This window comes from Pseudopipra pipra, chromosome W (genome assembly GCF_036250125.1).
Source record: "Pseudopipra pipra isolate bDixPip1 chromosome W, bDixPip1.hap1, whole genome shotgun sequence".
In the NCBI taxonomy this organism is placed as follows: Eukaryota; Metazoa; Chordata; class Aves; order Passeriformes; family Pipridae; genus Pseudopipra; species Pseudopipra pipra.
In genome coordinates, this window is record NC_087580.1 from 16,075,287 (window position 1) to 16,092,807 (window position 17,521).

At 46.4% G+C, this 17,521-nt stretch overlaps 1 long non-coding RNA gene across 1 annotated transcript; it reads left to right on the forward strand.

Annotated features, from left to right (window-relative positions):
- The first annotated feature begins 13,955 nt into the window (after positions 1-13,955).
- On the forward strand, positions 13,956-15,521 carry LOC135406503 (uncharacterized). Its single transcript, XR_010426302.1, has 2 exons — positions 13,956-14,515; positions 14,854-15,521. It is a non-coding gene; the product is annotated as an uncharacterized LOC135406503 (long non-coding RNA).
- Positions 15,522-17,521: the final 2,000 nt, after the last annotated feature.

Here is a 17,521-nt window from a genome sequence, read left to right on the forward strand (position 1 = left end):
AGGCGCGGGGCAAAGAGGAAGGGGGGCTCTGAGCCAGGGCCTGCCATCAAGATCAAGGCTCCCGCAGCCGGGGCTGGGGCAGGAAGATTGGCTTAGGCCTGTTAAAGGGATAGGTCGTTTGGGGACCTATCCCTGTTTGAGGGATAGGTCGTTTGGGGACCTATCCCAGGTTGAGGCATAGATCGTTTGGGGATCTATGCCAGTTGGAGGGATAGATCGTTTGGGGATCTATCCCAGCGGGAGGGAGGGAGGGTGTTTATGTGGGGAAGATGTAGATAGAGATGTAGGGAAGATGTAGAGATAGATGTAGACGTAGATGTCGGTGGACAGAAATTGTGTGAACAATTTCAGTTGCATTTCTGAGACCTTCCCCTTGGCATGGCTGGGTGCAGAGAGTAAAAAATACTGCGCCACTTCTATGGCGCAGGCCTTGTGCCAAGGTGAAGGAGGAGTTGTTCTGGCAGGAAAACAAGGCTTATGGACACCTGCTGATATCCAATTAGTACTGTACACGACAGTATGTTTGCCTTATGTATCCAATGTAACCTGGGGAAGAACCACATGTCTGTGTGTCGCAGGCAGCATATGAGCTGTCTGTCCTCTAATAAAGCGGACATTTTTGCCAATCCTGTTGATTTGTGTGCATTTCTGTCTGACCCCCTCCGCCGTTCCGTAGATATAGTTAACAGTTTTCTTCTGGTTACGGAAGAAAAGATTTTATTCCAACACCTGCCTGTGTCTGCCTGGAATGGGGAGGGAGTGCAGGGTGGCCCCAGCAAATGGCAGCAAGCAGATCCAGCAAGGCCCAAAGGGCACCAAGGGCACCCAAAGGGCACCCCGGGCCTGAGTCACTGCCAGAGGTGCAGGCTCTCACGCAGGGTCACTCCCCTGTCCCCTTCGCCTGGGGAAGCAGCCCTTTGGCGTGGCAGCCAGGACACATGGGTCCCGTGCAGGACTCGCGCAGACGGCCCCACGCCCAAAGCAGCCCTGAGCAGAGCCTGGGCACCATCCTGCCGCTCTGGGGCTTTGGAAGGCTGCTCCCAGTGAGCCCACCGTGTCCCCGGTCACCCCAGCGCAGCCCCAGACAGGGCTCCTCCGGGCTGCCCTGGGGCTGCATTGGACAGGGCCCATAAGGGAGAGGGAAGAATGCGCTGGCAACCACATGCGGGGCCTCACAGGAGCCCAGGGAGACGACATCCGTAGATCTCGGGGAGGTGACACTCGGAAGGTCTCGACCTCTGTCTTGGGGGGGATGGCGAGCCACTCAGGAGTTGATGGGTCAGGATCAAAGGGCGGGCAGGCTGGGAATGGGCACACTGCTGTGGGGGTTTGCTCCAGGCCTCCTGAGCAGGAGCAAGATGGGGAGGAGACCTCTACAGGCAGCTTGAAGCAGCCTCCAGGTCACAGTCCCTGCTTCTCGTGGAGACTTCAACTGCCCTGGTGCTTTCCCCGGAGGGTGGTCGGGCACTGGAACGGGCTGCCCAGGGCAGTGGTCACGGCCCCAAGGCTGCCAGAGCTCAAGGAGCGTTTGGACAACGCTCTCAGGCACACGGTGGGATGGCTGTGCTGTCCTGCACAGGGCCAGGAGTTGGACTGGGCGACCCTTGTGGGTCCCTTCCAAGGCAGGATGTTATGTGATTCGAGCTCTTTGGTTAAGCCTTCCTCTGGCCAGGAAGAGCTGGCAAAGCTGTTGGGGGTGGGGCAGAAGAAGGGAAGTGTGGCAGGAAGAATGTAGCAATGAACCATGGGAGTTGTGGTCTCCCGGGTTCTCAGACAATATTTGATTGTCTTTGGTTAGAGGGTCACGTGACATGTTCAGGCGTGGTATTTAAACCTGGGCAGTTTGAATAAATGGTATTTCTGCTCTGGCACTTGTTCGTGTCAGAGTGGGGTTCGTGCCTTGAACAGCACCTCAAATGGAGCCCGAACAGGGTCTTCAGCAGGTTACCGGCAACCAGGAGCAGAAGCTCTGGGGAACCTGTCCGGGGGTGTCCATATCGCCAAAACCAAAAGGAAGAAAAGAAAGAATTCAGCGCGCTGGGTTACCTCTGCAAAAAGGAACAAAAAAGGAAGAAAAAAGGACCAGAAGAAAGGACAACAGAGCTTCCGCACAGAGGTAACCAAAAATTGGCGAATATGGGAGGGTGGTTTACCCGTCAGGAGGGAATTACTCCAAAAATCAAACAAACAGCAGAAGCTGTCTCTCAACTTTTACAAGAACAACCATAGAAGAAAGTAAGTTATGGGACTTGTTATATTGGATTTCGTTGCCTGAACCTGCATTCCCTCTGACTGGACCTTGTCAAGTGTCATCTTGGAGGAAAATAGGGAACAAAATTATTGAAAAAGCCAGTGAGGGAAAAACAGACGCCCTCAAGAATTTGGCTACATGGAAAGACATTATGATAGCCTTGAATAAGCACTACAGAAAGGCAAATGCACCCGGGAGAGTGGACTTCCCCCCCCTTCACTCCTTTCCCCTCAACCCCCCCCCCTTCAACCCCAGCCCCCCCACCGACCGAGTGGGGCAGGGGGGGAATGCACGTTGGTCAGGGGGGATGGGGGGGAGGGGGAGCCCTTGGGGGGAACAGTGCAGTGGCAGCGTGTGGTGTGAAGGAGCATGGCTTGGGGGCTGGCAGCATGAGCATGGCAGCCGGGGGGGATGCTGGCTTTATGCCAGCGCCCATGGCTGCAGCTGAGACCATGCCATACAGAGCAGCAAGCAGTGCTGTTGGAGCCGAGGACCATTACAGAGCAGCGCCGACCCCTGGACCGTTACGGGGCGACCGCTACACGGTGGTTGCACAGTCAATGTGCAGAAGGAGAGTGGCACCGGAGGCACCGCCATGTTGCCCCTGCCGTGTGCCGGAAGTGAAGCCGCCACCCCCAGGTTCAGGCATTTCGCCGGGAAGGGGGGAGGATGACTGTGACGGACAAATAGACAGCGAGTCTATAGAGGACACAGAAGAGAATCTGCTAGCTCCCTTTAGCCAGGGCGCTCCACTAACACCCTTTGGCTGCGCAGCGGCCATGAGACCGCTGCAGAACAACCACGCAGCAACATGGACGCAGCAAGCTTACTCCGGCCGTGAGGCGGAAGTGAAAGTGCCTCTTCCGTCACCACCAGTTCAACCAACTCACAACAAATGCACAACAGTTAAAGCATCACTGTGGCTCTCCTACCCAGAAACCAACCCACAGCCCTCACCAGCCTCAGAACAGCTTCTATGCCGAAGATGGCCTGATGGAGGAGGAAGAAGAGATATTGACTCCCTAGAAAGCTTAGCTGAGCTGTGGCAAACTGAACTCAGTGAGACAAGAGAACCAGAAAAAGGACAAGCAGTTTTGAATCCTGCAAAAGAGGAAGAACAGCAAACATGGCTACGGCTACTACTTCAGCTCGAGGAAGAAGATGTAGACTGGGAAAGCACACAGAACATCTGCCTACCCAAGCCCAGACCATCAGCAAAGTCAAAGCTACCAACGTTGAAGTGGACAGCACGTGTACTGACGGCGTTGCTGGCAATGACAGTGGTTGGTTTTGTACTGCGAGAATTTCAGCTGGGACAACACCATCCACCTCCTGACAGAACCAACAACCTAGAGGTAGCATTGCAAAACACAGCAGACATACAGCTATCAACTACCATGTTTAATTTTCTAAGTCACAGAAGGGCAACTTTACTAATTGACAGATGATCTGCTATTATAAAAAGTTCTTTTGTGTTACAGAGGGTAAGAATAATAATAAGAGGGGCCCCAAATCAAGTATTTACTTCTCACTATTTTAAAATGCTGTTAGACAATATGCCATACACAACATGGAAAGCCAAACTTAAACAAGTAGCAAACAAACAACCAGTTACAATTTCAACTGCAGAAACACATAACTCTTTATACACAGTCACTGCAAGAGCCTTGAGAAAGCAAAACAAACAAAACCTTCATACAACACAAGCCCAAAGATCAGGTAGACATTTAAATAGGAGAAATAGGCCTGGAGCCAGGGTTTTTTCCAAGCTTTAGTGAGCGGGTCAAGAACAGTGGAAAAGAAGAAGGGTCAAGCTGAGGAAGATGAGTTGAAGCCCCCTGCCCCATGGAGGAAGATGGGAACTACCCTCCGAAATGGGGAGCCAAGAGAAGCACCTCCCCAAGCTCCGCCTATACTCCACCTATTTTTAATATGTATTGATAGATGTTGTAATCACTTGAATATGCATTTAATCACATCTGAAGATTGTATAAAAATGCTGATTTTGTGTGAAGCCTTTGAGCAAGTTTGTCCAGCGCGAGCTGGCTTGCTCCCAACGTTGCATAAACAAATACCTTGCTGCTTAAAGATAAAAATTCTCTGAGCAGTTTCTTGGACCGATTTTTCAGATTCATTTGGCGACCGCGGCAGGACACCTTCTCCACCCGGCTGCGGAATCCCCTGGAGGACGGGACCCCCTTGGGCGCCCTCGGGTAAGTCTTTTTACCCGAAGGGGCTCCCTTCTTCGGTGGCTTCTTGCGGGGGCTGGACAAGAACACTGCCTATTGATAAAAGGTATTTGTATCTGGTTTCTGGATACCTGTAAGTCGAGGCAGGACGCCGTCTCGCAGGGGACACGGGAGAGGACGCTCTCCCAGGGGAATATCCCTTCTGGTCTGGTCTGGTCTTCTGGTCTGGTTTTGTTTGTATTTGGCCAAGTATTGTTATTGTGTACCTGATATATCTTGCTTACCTTGAAACATCCAGGAGCACATAGTTAAAGGTATTATCATGCTAAGAGTTGCTATATGAGAGGTAGTGCTGAAGAATTAACTATAAGCACATCACTTTGGATAAGACCTAGAATTAAGATTTGTCAATTTTGCAACTGTTAGTTATATGTATGAGCCTTGTGTAACAGATGTAAGGTTTGCCTCCCCGACAGACAAGGTTGGGTAGAACCAGTATGCATATTGCAGAAAAGAGGGACACTGGAAGCAAGAATGCCCTGAATTAACAGGTGGAAATACAGGCACAGGAGTGGCTGTTGTTGCTTAGAGAGTATTGAGTGAAGGGGGGGCCCAGCAGGCCAGTGCTAGGGGACCTGCTGGTAAAAATCAAACTAGGGGAAGAAAAAGAAGAATTAGATTTTCTAATTGATACCGGGGCTACATTTTCTGTTTTGAATTAATACCTAAAAGTGATAAATATGTTTAAGTTGTGGGTGCCACTGGCCAATCAGAAAAGCTTTCTTTTGAAACCCCTAAAGTTCAAAATTGGAAAACAAATGGGTGTGCATCAGGTTTTGTATTTACCAAATTTATCCAAACTCGTATTGGGCAGAGACCTACTAGAAAATCTGGGAGCTGTAATAGAATTCAAACAAGGTAAAATTGAACTTAAGGTAAAGGAAGAACAATTAATAGCAGCTCTGAGTTTAGCAATGAGCTATGTGGAGCCAAGCCAGGGTAATTCAAATGTCAATCAAATTTTAGATCAGGTATACCCCGGAGTTTGAGCTATTGAAACACCAGGAAAGCCAAAAAGGGCAGCTCCCATTGAAATAGAATTATGGCCAGGAGCAAACCCAGTAGTTAGGAAGCAATATGCACTGAGGCTGGAAGATAGAAGAGGAATTGAGCCAATAATAGACAACTTTTTGAAATTAAGGTTTTGTAGAGTGTGAATCAGATTGCAACACCCCAATTTTACCAGTCAAAAAGACAAATGGAACACATAGGTTGGCTCAGGATTTAAGAGCAGTAAATAAAATAGCTAAAACATACATGCAGCTGTTGCAAACCTATATACCTTATTAACAATATTAAAAGAAAGTGTAATTTGGTTCACAGTATTAGACTTAAGAGATGCCTTTTTCTGCCTTCCCTAAACACAGCAAAGTCAAAGGATATTTGCCTTCAAGTGGGAAAATCCCACCACAGGAAGGAAAACTCAGCTCATTTGGACAGTGTTACCTTAAAGGTTCAAAAATATTCCCACAATTTTGGGAATTAATTAGCAAAAGAATTAGAACAATGGCAGTCACCACCGGGAAAGGGTGTACTTTTATAATATGTGAATGATCTATTGATTGTTACTGAAAAACAAGAAGAATGTGCCCAATGGACAGTAAACCTCTTAAACTTTATGGACTTAAATGAGTATCGAGTCTCTCAACAGAAAGCACTTCCAGTGCAGAAACAAGTGGTGTACCTGGATTACAAAGTATCTGAAGGACAATGATCACTGGGGACAACAAGAAAGGAAACTGCCAGACACTGAAACCACAGATGGTGAGAAACCTTCAAGCCTTTCTAGGAATGACAGGTTGGTGTTGTTTATAGATATATCAGTATGGGCTAATTGCAAAGCCTTTATATGACCTGCTGAAAATGACTAAGGGCAACCTCATCTGGACCCCCAAAGCAAGTGGAGCCTTCAAACAGCTGAGATGAGAACTCATAAGGACTCCGGCGCTGGGTTTGCCTGACGTAACGAAGCCCTTTTGTTTGTTCTCGCATGAACGACAAGGAATGGCTCTGGGGGTCCTGGCTCAGCAACAAGGGCCATACAAAAGAACAGCAGCCTACTTCTCCAAGCAATTGGCTGAAGTAAGCAAATGATGGCCCACCTGCCTAAGGGCAGTAGCAACAATGATCATAAATATAGAAGAAGCCAGGAAATGTACAATGGGACAGAAAATGACTGTGTTAGTGTCCCACACAGCATCTACAGTACTGGAACAGAAAGGAAATCATTGGCTGTCACCCTCCCAATTTCTGAAATATCGGGTAATCCTGGCTGATGACATAACCGTTCGGGTGACTAACATTGTTAACCCAGCTTCATTCCTAGAAGGAAGAATCTCGGCTGCACCTGTCATGCAGGACTGCCTGGAAACCATTGAAGCAGTGCACTCCAGCTGCCTGGACCTTAAAGAAGAACCACCCCTGGATGCAGAAGACTGGTTTACCGATGGCAGCAGTTTCATAAGACAAGGTGTGAAGATGGCTGGGTATGCTGTGACCACCACTACTGAGGTAATCAAATCAAATCCTTTGCCTGCAGGAACCTCAGTCCAGAAAGCAGAACTGATAGCTCTCATTCGAGCTTTAGGATTGGCAGAAGGAAAACAAATTAACACCTGGACTGACTCCAAATATGCCTTTGGCATAGTTCACGCTCATGGAGCAATTTGGAAAGAAAGAAGACTTTTAACTCTTCAAGGAAAAGTTGTGAAGTATGCTGAAGAAACTCTATGATTATTAGAAGCTGTACAACTCCCCTCTCAGGTGGCAATTATGCACTGCCAAGGACACCTGAAAGGTAACACTGTCCTGGAAATAAGAAACAGAAAAGCTGCTGCAGAAGCTGAATTAGCTGCTGCAAGAAGTAAAGAACTATCAGTAGCAGCTTTAGTGCTAGAAGAACTAGACACAGATCAACAGGTAGAATATCAAGAAACAGATTATAAGTGGATACATGAAAATGAAGGTAAGGTGTTAGACAATAGATGAGGTTAACTAAAAACAGGTCAGTTAATACTGTTAGAAAAATTAGTGTGGCAATTTGTAAAAGTAAAACATGATAAAACTATTGGGGCTTAGACTCACTCTATTAGCATTTAAGGACTAGAGTAGCAGGACCAAATTTATTTACCACAATAGAGCAAGTCACAACCCAATGGGAACTTCGTCTGAAATACTGGAACAAAAATACACCAAAGGGCAATAAGTAAAGGGCAATAAGTAAAGGGCATTTCCCAGGTGAAATCTGGCAAATTAATTTCTCTGAGCTCCCAAGAAAAGGGGGGGGTCCTGTTATCTCTTAGTTTTGACTGACATTTTCTGGATGGCCTGAAGCTTTCCCATGTAGAAAAAAAATGAATCAAAAGGAGTGGTTAAAGTCTTGTTGAATGAGATTATACCATGGTTTGGAATGCCTAAGAGCATCTCTTCAGATAGAGGTTCACACTTTTGTGCATGAATTGTACAAGCAATAAGTAAAGCACTAAAAATCAACTGGCAACTGCATATGCCCTACAGACTCCAAGCAAATGGGCAAGTAGAAAAGATGAATCTAAAATATGTCAAGAAACAAATTTTCATTGGTATCAAGCTTTACCTATTGCTTTAATCAAGCTAAGGGTCAAGCCAAGATCCAAAGGGAAACTGAGTCCATTTGAAATTCTCTTGGGCAGACCCTACATGATGCAAACTGTGAATAGTGAAGCTGTAGATCAAACCAGTAATCAATATGTGTACGATCATGTTATGGTTGTAGGAAAACAATTGCAGAAAAATGCTACAGTGGTGTTAGAACACCAACCCAAGCAGCCTGATTGTAAGCTACATCCATCCAACCCTGGTGATCAGGTATATGTTAAGAATCTTTCAGGAGATCCACTACGGGAGAAGTGGGATGGACCCCAGCAGGTGCTGATGACCACCTCCACACGATCCGGGTGAAAGAGAAACCCACGTGGATCCACTACTCTCGAGTCAAGAGAGTTCCAGAGGAAGCATGGACCTCGGGAGAGGAATCATCTACTATCAAGCCTCCTCAATGCTGATCCTTGGACTGATAAGTACATTAGTGTTAAATCAAACTCTTGCCCCAAAATTATTATGGTCTCAGGCCTATAATGGGAATTCTAGTCTATGATTTGCTATAAATACAGATATTCTGAATTCATCTGAACTGAACCAATACAATCCATCTGTTATAGTCCTCCAAGGAACAAGGGTACTGAATAATTGGTAAAATCCTGGTACCCCATACAATGCAAGTGTTTTAATAGGCACGGATTAGATGGTCACCCAGAACTGACGTTACTGTGAAATGTAATTAGTGGCTGATCAATGTTGGCACACCTTCACTCTAGATAAATCAGTTTCTGTGATGTGTCAGTGGACATTCAGGGAAGGAAATATAACAATGAGATTACCAACCAGCAAATCTCCTACCACCCCATTGACTAAGACCACCACCAGTTTTACAACTCCTTCTTTAGCCTGTGAGAGTGTCCACAATTTAACTTATGCTGGACCATATGTAATTAAGCACTCAAATGAGCAGAAGCTGTTGTTAGATCCCATATATTCACTGAAAAGGGTTCCAATACACCTTTAAGTAAACATATCAAACATACAAAAAGATTGTCAGCCCTGTATTCAACAAAGCCTTAAAGACTGGCATGTATAGATGATGGCCAGATCCCCTTGTACCAGAATTCAAAGAGATGTAACGGGATGGTTTGGCACAGGATTAAGTGTATTAAACACCATAGATCAAGAAGTATTAGTGAATAAACTAAGTGCTGTCACATCTGATCTAGGAAAATTCAAAGTCCCTTTAAGATCATCTTTGCTCACTTTGGCAGAAACACAATCATTGGCAGTTAAATTGTTAACATTAGTAGCTAACCACTGCAAAAGATTTCACCAAGATTATTGACTATGCTGGTGTCATCCATAAAAGATTTGCACTTGCAATACAATGTCTCCAAACTCAACAGTGGGTGCAGTCTGTAGCTGCAGGAATATTAAGAGAAGGAACTTCAGGAATATTACCACAGGAAGTAAGAGAAATAATAGCTAGAAACAGTTCTACTACACACTTTGAGAAAAATTACCAAGCGTGGTGGCAGTTAGGAAACTTCACTTACAATCCTCAACATGAACAAATTGAAGCTTATGTGCTCACTATCAGTGCAGCTAAAGAAAAGACCATCTTTCCTAGCCTGACATTAAGAGCCATACACCAAAATGTAATTGTCAGACCCATAGACCATAATGTTTGGGCAAGTTAGGATCACACCAAGAAAAAGTGGCAGCCAGTCAGTACTGAGGCATGTATTCCTAAAGGACAATTAGGATATATCTGTGAAAATGCTGGAGTAGAAAATGAAGATTTATGCTTAGATGCTGACAATAGTGTGTGTACCTTTGAAATGCTTCCCCATACTAAAACCCAATCACAAGTCTATTATGTAGGAAATGCTTGTGCATGTGTTAGAATCTTTTGTGTTAATTTTACCATAGGTATTTGTCATGAAGTAGTGAGTGGTATTAATTTTTTTGTTTTGCTAAAATAATAGGCTGTGACTTTGATTATATCATTCTAGTGACTACTAGACAACTGATTGAAGTTGATTATACAATGTATCATGATGTACCGAAATTGCAGAGAGGAATGAACATTAATCTTTTTAAAGCAATGCTTAAACATCCTGATATAGAAAAACTGGTCCAGGAAGTAAACAGAACGACTAGACGAATGCTCTGGCAAGTAGAACAGGACACTGAGAGCATAAAAACTGTTCTAACCAAAGTGGAAAAAGTGGGAGAACATCACCGGTGGGATATCTTTACAGGATACTCCCCTACAGCATCACAAGTGTTTCACTATTTGATACATCCAATATTGGTATTAGGAGCTGGCATTATTCTACTACTGGTCCTAATTGTTTGGCTATGGTGCAAATCAAGCATCATGGTTAGAAGGATGCAGATAATGTGGGCTGTGATGAATACCTATCAAAATCCATTAGAACTTGACGAAGGAATTCGTAAATTCTAAACAAAAAGGGGGGAATGATATAGGAAGCTGGGCCCAAAAGAGTTAACTAAGAGATTTGGGCCTGCTAACAAGCTACCAACATCCAAGACGATCTGTGCTCGTTCTGTTCTACTTACTGGACCAAAGCTTAAGAGAACAGTACAGGAACAGGTAATAGGCCTAGAGGTGATAAATTAGAAATACAACAGGATCAGGTAGACATTTAAATAGGAGAAATAGGCCTGGAGCCAGGGTTTTGTCCAAGCTTCAGTGAGCGGGTCAAGAACAATGGAAAAGAAGAAGGGTCAAGCTGAGGAAGATGAGTTGAAGCCCCCTGCCCCATGGAGGAAGATGGGAACTACCCTCCGAAATGGGGAGCCAAGAGAAGCACCTCCCCAAGCTCCGCCTATACTCCACCTATTTTTAATATGTATTGATAGATGTTGTAATCACTTGAATATGCATTTAATCACATCTGAAGATTGTATAAAAACGCTGATTTTGTGTGAAGCCTTTGAGCAAGTTTGTCCAGCGCGAGCTGGCTTGCTCCCAACGTTGAATAAACAAATACCTTGCTGCTTAAAGATAAAAAGTCTCTGAGCAGTTTCTTGGACCGATTTTTCGGATTCAGTATGCCTGAGAGCGTTGTCCAAACGCTCCTTGAGCTCTGGCAGCCTTGGGGCCGTGACCACTGCCCTGGGCAGCCCGTTCCAGTGCCCGACCACCCTCCGGGGAAAGCACCTTTTCCTAATGTCCAACCTAAGCCTCCGCTGACACAGCTCCGGCCGTTCCCTCGGCTCCTGTCCCTGGTCCCACAGAGCAGAAATGGTCGCTGCCCCTTGGCAGGAAGCTGCAGCCCCCCAGGAGATCTGACCTCAGTCTCCTCCAGGCTCAACAGCCCCAGTGACCTCAGACCTCAAGTGCAAGGTCCTGCACCTGGCTCAGGGCTTGGCTGGTGCCACCTGGCACAACATCAGCTTGCAAATTTTGCAACACAACAGGGAGGACCAAGAAGGCTTTGGCTAAGAGAGACTGTTCCCAAGGGACTGGAGCGACAGACCAAGGGGCAATGGCTTGGCGCTGGCAGAGGGCAGGCTTAGATGGCATATGGGAAAGAAAGCCTTCCCGGGGAGAGTGGTGGGGCCCTGGCACAGGTTGTCCAGAGAAGCTGTGGCTGCCCCATCCCTGCAAGTGTTCAGGGCCAGGTTGGACGCGGCTTGGAGCAAGCTGGTCTAGCGGAAGGTGTCCCTGCCCGTGGCAGAGGGGTGGTTGGAAGCAGATGAGCTTTCAGGTCCCTTCCTTCCAACACCAACTGCTCTAGGAGTCTTGAAAAACAGGAGACTTCTGCAGAAGCCAGGAGGTGAATAAAAACATTTGCCACTTAAACACAAAGTCTTGTTACCAAGGGGCATCACCCGATTCTGGGGACTACTCTCATGACTTCTCACCACTGGAAGCTGACATTGCTGAAAGCCATAGAAATTGACCTAAAATTGACCAAACAATCCGACAAAAGTTCCCTGATGGAAGGATCCTGGAGCAAGCATATCATCCTGGAGGCAATGACAGGGCAATTTCTGCGCCTCTGCCGTAAACCTGTCAGTTCTGGCCCTACCCTGGAGAGGTTTTTTTCGGCTCTCCATTCCATGGGAAGACAAGTGCGGACAAGAAGAACGGGGTTCTGTCCGCTCAGGGTCAAAAGTGCTTTAGGTCTGTGCTGTGATCTGTTGGAGTTGAGCTCCTGTCTAGAAAACGAGGGCTTTCGGGACTGCTCAGCATCTGGCTCCTCCCGTGGAATCAGATGTTCCAAGCAGGGAAGGGGATGTCCAAGAGGGGTTCTGCCCACTTGAACTTCTGAACTTGTGGAGCTCTCCTGGCGCTTCTGGGCGTAGTGATTCCGTGGATGTCAATTGGCTGTTCTGGAGAAAAGCTGGGGATTAAAAGAAGTAGTGAGAGAACCAGACTGAAAATGGGTGAAGGTGTTGCAGGAAGTGAGGCTGGGCAGCAAGAGCAGTGAGTGAGGGGAAAAAAGGATTTCAGGCAAGAAGGAAAAAGATCCCTGAAGAGGCTCAAGGTAGCTCTCCTCAGCTCCACGCTTCTAGTCTTACAGGCTGCCTTGCTTCCTCCTCCCGCCATCCCGAGCTCCACTCTTAGCACTAGCAAGGTGCTCTTGCAAAGGGTGTAGTGCAGTCACGGTTGGCAGTGAGAAGCAACAAGTCACTGGTTGCTCAGTTGTCAGTTCCCAAGAGGTGCCGTTTGCCCGGAGACAGGGGGCCCAGTCAGCAGCACAGAAGGTCTCAGGTGGCCACGTCCTCCCTTTTGAAGCGGCCTCCACTTTGAAAAATGGCAGTGGCCTTCCGAGCCACCTCATCGGGACATAGTGGGGGGCACAGAGCAGGCGTGTCGGGAAGCCTGTAAGCCCAGAGTATCTCAGCCAGTGGAGAAACGGGCAGGGAGCAGCGCTGCGGGCAAAGGGGCTAAAAGGGGGCTGCGACCTCCACTGAGCTGAGCCACCTCACTGCGGTTTGTCCAGTGAAGTCTCCCTTTTATTGCAATAAAAGTTTATTTTTTTTTGTCGGCTCCTCAATCTCCTGGCTATTTCTGTGTTTCCCACTGGCTGGAATTTCAGACGACCACAATCCCATGGTCTCTACAGCCCCGGCTGTCCCGGACCTTCCCGTCTCCAACAATGTCGGTGGACAGAAATTGTGTGAACAATTTCAGTTGCATTTCTGAGACCTTCACCTTGGCATGGCTGGGTGCAGAGAGTAAAAAAATACTGCGCCACTAATATGGCTGCAGGCCTTGTGCCAAGGTGAAGGAGGAGTTGTTCTGGCAGGAAAACAAGTCTTATGGACACCTGCTGATATCCAATTAGTACTGTACACCACAGTATGTTTGCCTTATGTATCCAATGTAAGCTGGGGAAGAATCACATGTCTGTGTGTCACAGGCAGCATATGAGCTGTCTGTGCTCTAATAAAGCGGACATTTTTGCCAATCCTATTGATTTGAGTGCATTTCTGTCTGACCCCCTCCGTCGTTATCTGGCGCCCATTTAACAGGGAGTCCTACTTCGTCGAGTTCTGCAGGGACGCAAGGCGAACGGAAGGAGCTGAGAGAATCAGTCGTGGGAGGTGATGCTGTCCCCGGCATCACGGAACAAAACCATGCGCATGGTACAGAGGAATCTCACCCTGGCCCGGTGAGTCGACCGAGGGAGAGAGCATGGGGCCCGCGGCATCCAAAGAGGATGAGGCCGCGGAAACGCTCCCCCGATATATATTCTCTCTAGGAGAGCCTGTTTCTGATGGAACCGCCCCTAAGGGGTTGATGGCATGGGTGAGAGCGAGGACTCTACTTCCCGCTGCTCGAACCGCCTTTCAGGTGTCCACAAGGGACGCTATAAAGGAATTCTTTTGGGACGAGATCTCTACGGGGTCAGGAGCCCCTAGAACGTGTACTCTGCTTTGGCGTCTGGCAGTTGGGTCGCTACAAGAGTTAAGTTCTGAGCGACGGGAACTCATAAAGGTTCGAACAGCTCTGTCGGGAGATGGCGGGACTACGGCCGGTCCCCGCCCCGTTCGGTCTGCTGTAGGGGGGATCCCCGTGCCTGCGGCTGCGAAGTTGCGAATGCTAGGACCCTTAGGAGCAGCGGGATCACCTCCGTTTAGCGCCGTGCATGCAGCAGCAGGATGTGTAGGGGCTGCAGGAACATCACTAGCGGCGGAGAATGAAGCTGGAGCCGAGCCCGCGGCACCGCTCTCTCTTGCGGCTGCGCAGTCGGCACTGTCGCTCCTCACTGTGCCTGCTACTGCGCATGTGTCAACTGGACCGACACTGCTGGGAGCCTCCGCGTCCCTAGATGGCGCTGCATCGCTGGCGCCTGAAGCCACCATGCAACCCGGAAGAAAGCCACTGTGGATCGCTGCCATGGCAACAGACGCTGTTTTCGGAAAAAAAAAAAATAAAAAGCAGAACCAGGTACGGTACATATGAAAGAAAGTAGCAGCTATTGTGCCTTGCATTAGAAGATGCTATATTAGCACAACGAGCAACACCGAAAAAGTGCCACTTCTCGTTGACAGGAGAGGCAGGCTAGAGAACTGCCTTTCCGTATTTTTGTTAACTCTCGTGTTAGTGTTGTGTGTCCAACGTTGTTGTGAGCTCACTGTATTGTTAACGGTACCGTGCTTGTGTGTGTGTGGAGAAGCGGCCATACGTTTGTTAGTAACTGTTAAAAGCCAGAGGTGAGAGTCCGGGAGAATTTCCTCCCGTTAGAGTGTCTCGGGTACACATAACAGCATAAAAATTCCCTTTAGGATTACTCAAACAGCTGCCAGAGTCCGGCGTGCGGGCGCTGGGGCCGCGCTCCAGGGCTGGGGGCTGCGCGCTGGGGCTGCCGCTGCGCCGGCTCGGCCGTGGGGGAGGCGGCGCTGGCAGCCACGGCAAAAGGCGGCAGGGGCACCTCGGCGGCAGAGGCACCTCAGCGACAGAGGCAACGCCGACAGCTACTTCTGCAGAGCCAGCCAGACTTCTGCGGGCATCCCCGGGAGCTGCACGGCGCACGGAGCAGCCCGGGGAACAGCAGCTCGGCGGTGACTGACTTGCGGGGGAGTTGCCCCGCAGAATCCAGGCATGTCGGTAACTGAGAACAGAAAGCAGAATCTCTCTCTCTTTAGTCCTTCTACTCACTTGTGGATAACTTAAAACTAAAAGATTGTGTTTTACTAAAAGTTAGCATGCAAGAAATTTTAAGAGTTTCCCAGAGAATGAATCTTTATATAAAAGCTTTAGTGAGTTGCCTTGGTTTTAGTCACATTTTACCCCTGTAAAGAACTTCTGCCCAAATTTCGTGTTCAGTCTTAGCAGGAGGAGACATAAGGTTCACACAATAGAGATCATTTGTTGCTTAGCAACTGGGTGGGACTCAAACCACCTCCAGCAGTTTCTCAGAACTAGGGAGAGAGTAGAACTTATACACCAAAAACTACAAATCTGCAAATAAGATAAATGGAAAGCTGGCAGGCTGAGGATTTCCTTGATTCTTAGGTAAAACATCTCTCTATCTTCCTGTTATAAACTGAGAAGTTATTGTGACAGTGGAAATCACATCTTTAGAATTGTATTTAAAAAGGTTTACTCAGCTGATTTTAACATTTGGATGTTAATTTACATTCCTGTCTGATATTATTTCTTTTCCTTGGTCAAGTTTAGTGAATTCATTATTTTTTCCTTTTTTTTTTCTTCTGTGTTTATGACAGAGTTGCAACTTTGAGTTGCATTTCATGTACTGTTTAAGCAATTGTTAATATTCTATTTATAACATAGCAGCAAGTACATTTTTTTTCAGATTTTAATATATATCTTCTGTCGTGGATTCGTACAGTATGTACAGAGCAGTTTGGTCAAACAAAACGTATTATATGTTTTTAAATGTTTTATAACTGCTGATATAGCATACAGCCTCATTGCTTTTCTAAAAACACTACTCAGGCACACACTATGCTGTGAAGTTTGACTTATCTCTCTTGGCACTGATGTTATGTCAACAGTTATACTACATGAATTTCAGATTATTTTTAAAATAACCTAACAAGATGCAAAATGTGTGTGTTTACTTTATACCAATAAAAAAGCAGATTGCTAAATTACACTTTTCCAAAACTATTGATGCGCGAATTAGAACTTTTTATGCCCATTTGATTTATAAAGCAGAAATGTCTGGAGACCACATGATAATCTGTCAGGAAATCAGTAGAGATTGCAATAAAGCTGAGTTACTAGAGTCAGGTTGAATTTAGTAAAATTTTTCTAGTTTGCCTCCCAATATAACGATCTCAAAGCTAGATTTAGTTAGCTTTACATTCGGGAAATTAATTAAAACCTGTGAGTGATTTAGGATTTTAATATAACGGGTGTGGGTTTTACCTGTTCTGTGCTGTTGTTCCACAATTATGGAGTTACATGTTCTTACAACTAGTTATTTGTTTTCCTTTGTGCTGCTTATGTTGTGAATTTTGTTCTCTTACCGAAATTTCATAGATAAAAGAACTAAAAACATGAGGAGATGATGTAGATCACATCTAAGGAACTGGCTGCAAGCTGGAATCTGGCCTTCTATATCCTTCTGAACTGCACATGTAGCTTAAGGCTGAGTATTAAACAGAATGATCAAACAGTATTTTTTCACTGTCATAGACTTAAATGCGAACTTTTTCAAAAGATGAGCTTGACAATGACTATAATAACTTGATGGCACAATCAAGTGTGACAGATTCAGGCAGGGGAAGTGCATCTGTCAGTGCATCTACTGCTGAATCTTCTATGGGACTTGCTCATAATATGACCTCAACACAGACATCTGCAGTAAAACACATCCAATTTGGAAACCATGGGCAGCTTTTGCCAATACAAAAAAATACCAACACCTGATGAGGGTTTCTTTCTCAGTGACTTAGCAAATAAGAACTGCTCTCTAGTAAGCAGCTATGAGTTTCAGACACTGGCTGGACATGGAGCAGAATCAACTGTTACAGAATGTCTCCTCAGGTCTGGGGAGAGTAATTTGGAAACAATGCAAGAAACGGATTATGACCAAATATCTGCAGAAGGCATAACAACAGAGACAGATTTTTCCTCACAGGAGACAACATATCGATGTCACCCTTTAGCTGTTGCTGCCAGTGCAAGTTACAGCCAATCTGCAACACCAGTAGAGATGTCTGAAAAAGAGATAATCTGTATGGAAACAAGCACAGATAGTTTGGCAGAGGTTATGCCAGAGGTGCTTTCATTCATATCTCACAAAGAATATGAATCCAAGGATGAAGACTTGTCTTCACTGAAGCATTATGAATTCAAACATACAGTGATGCAGAAATAATTAACCAATTAACCAGTAGTGCAATCAACTTAGAAAAAAAAAATATATTGGAAATTAAACATGGACAGATTGAAAGTTTACCTGACAATCCAGAAGCCAAAGTC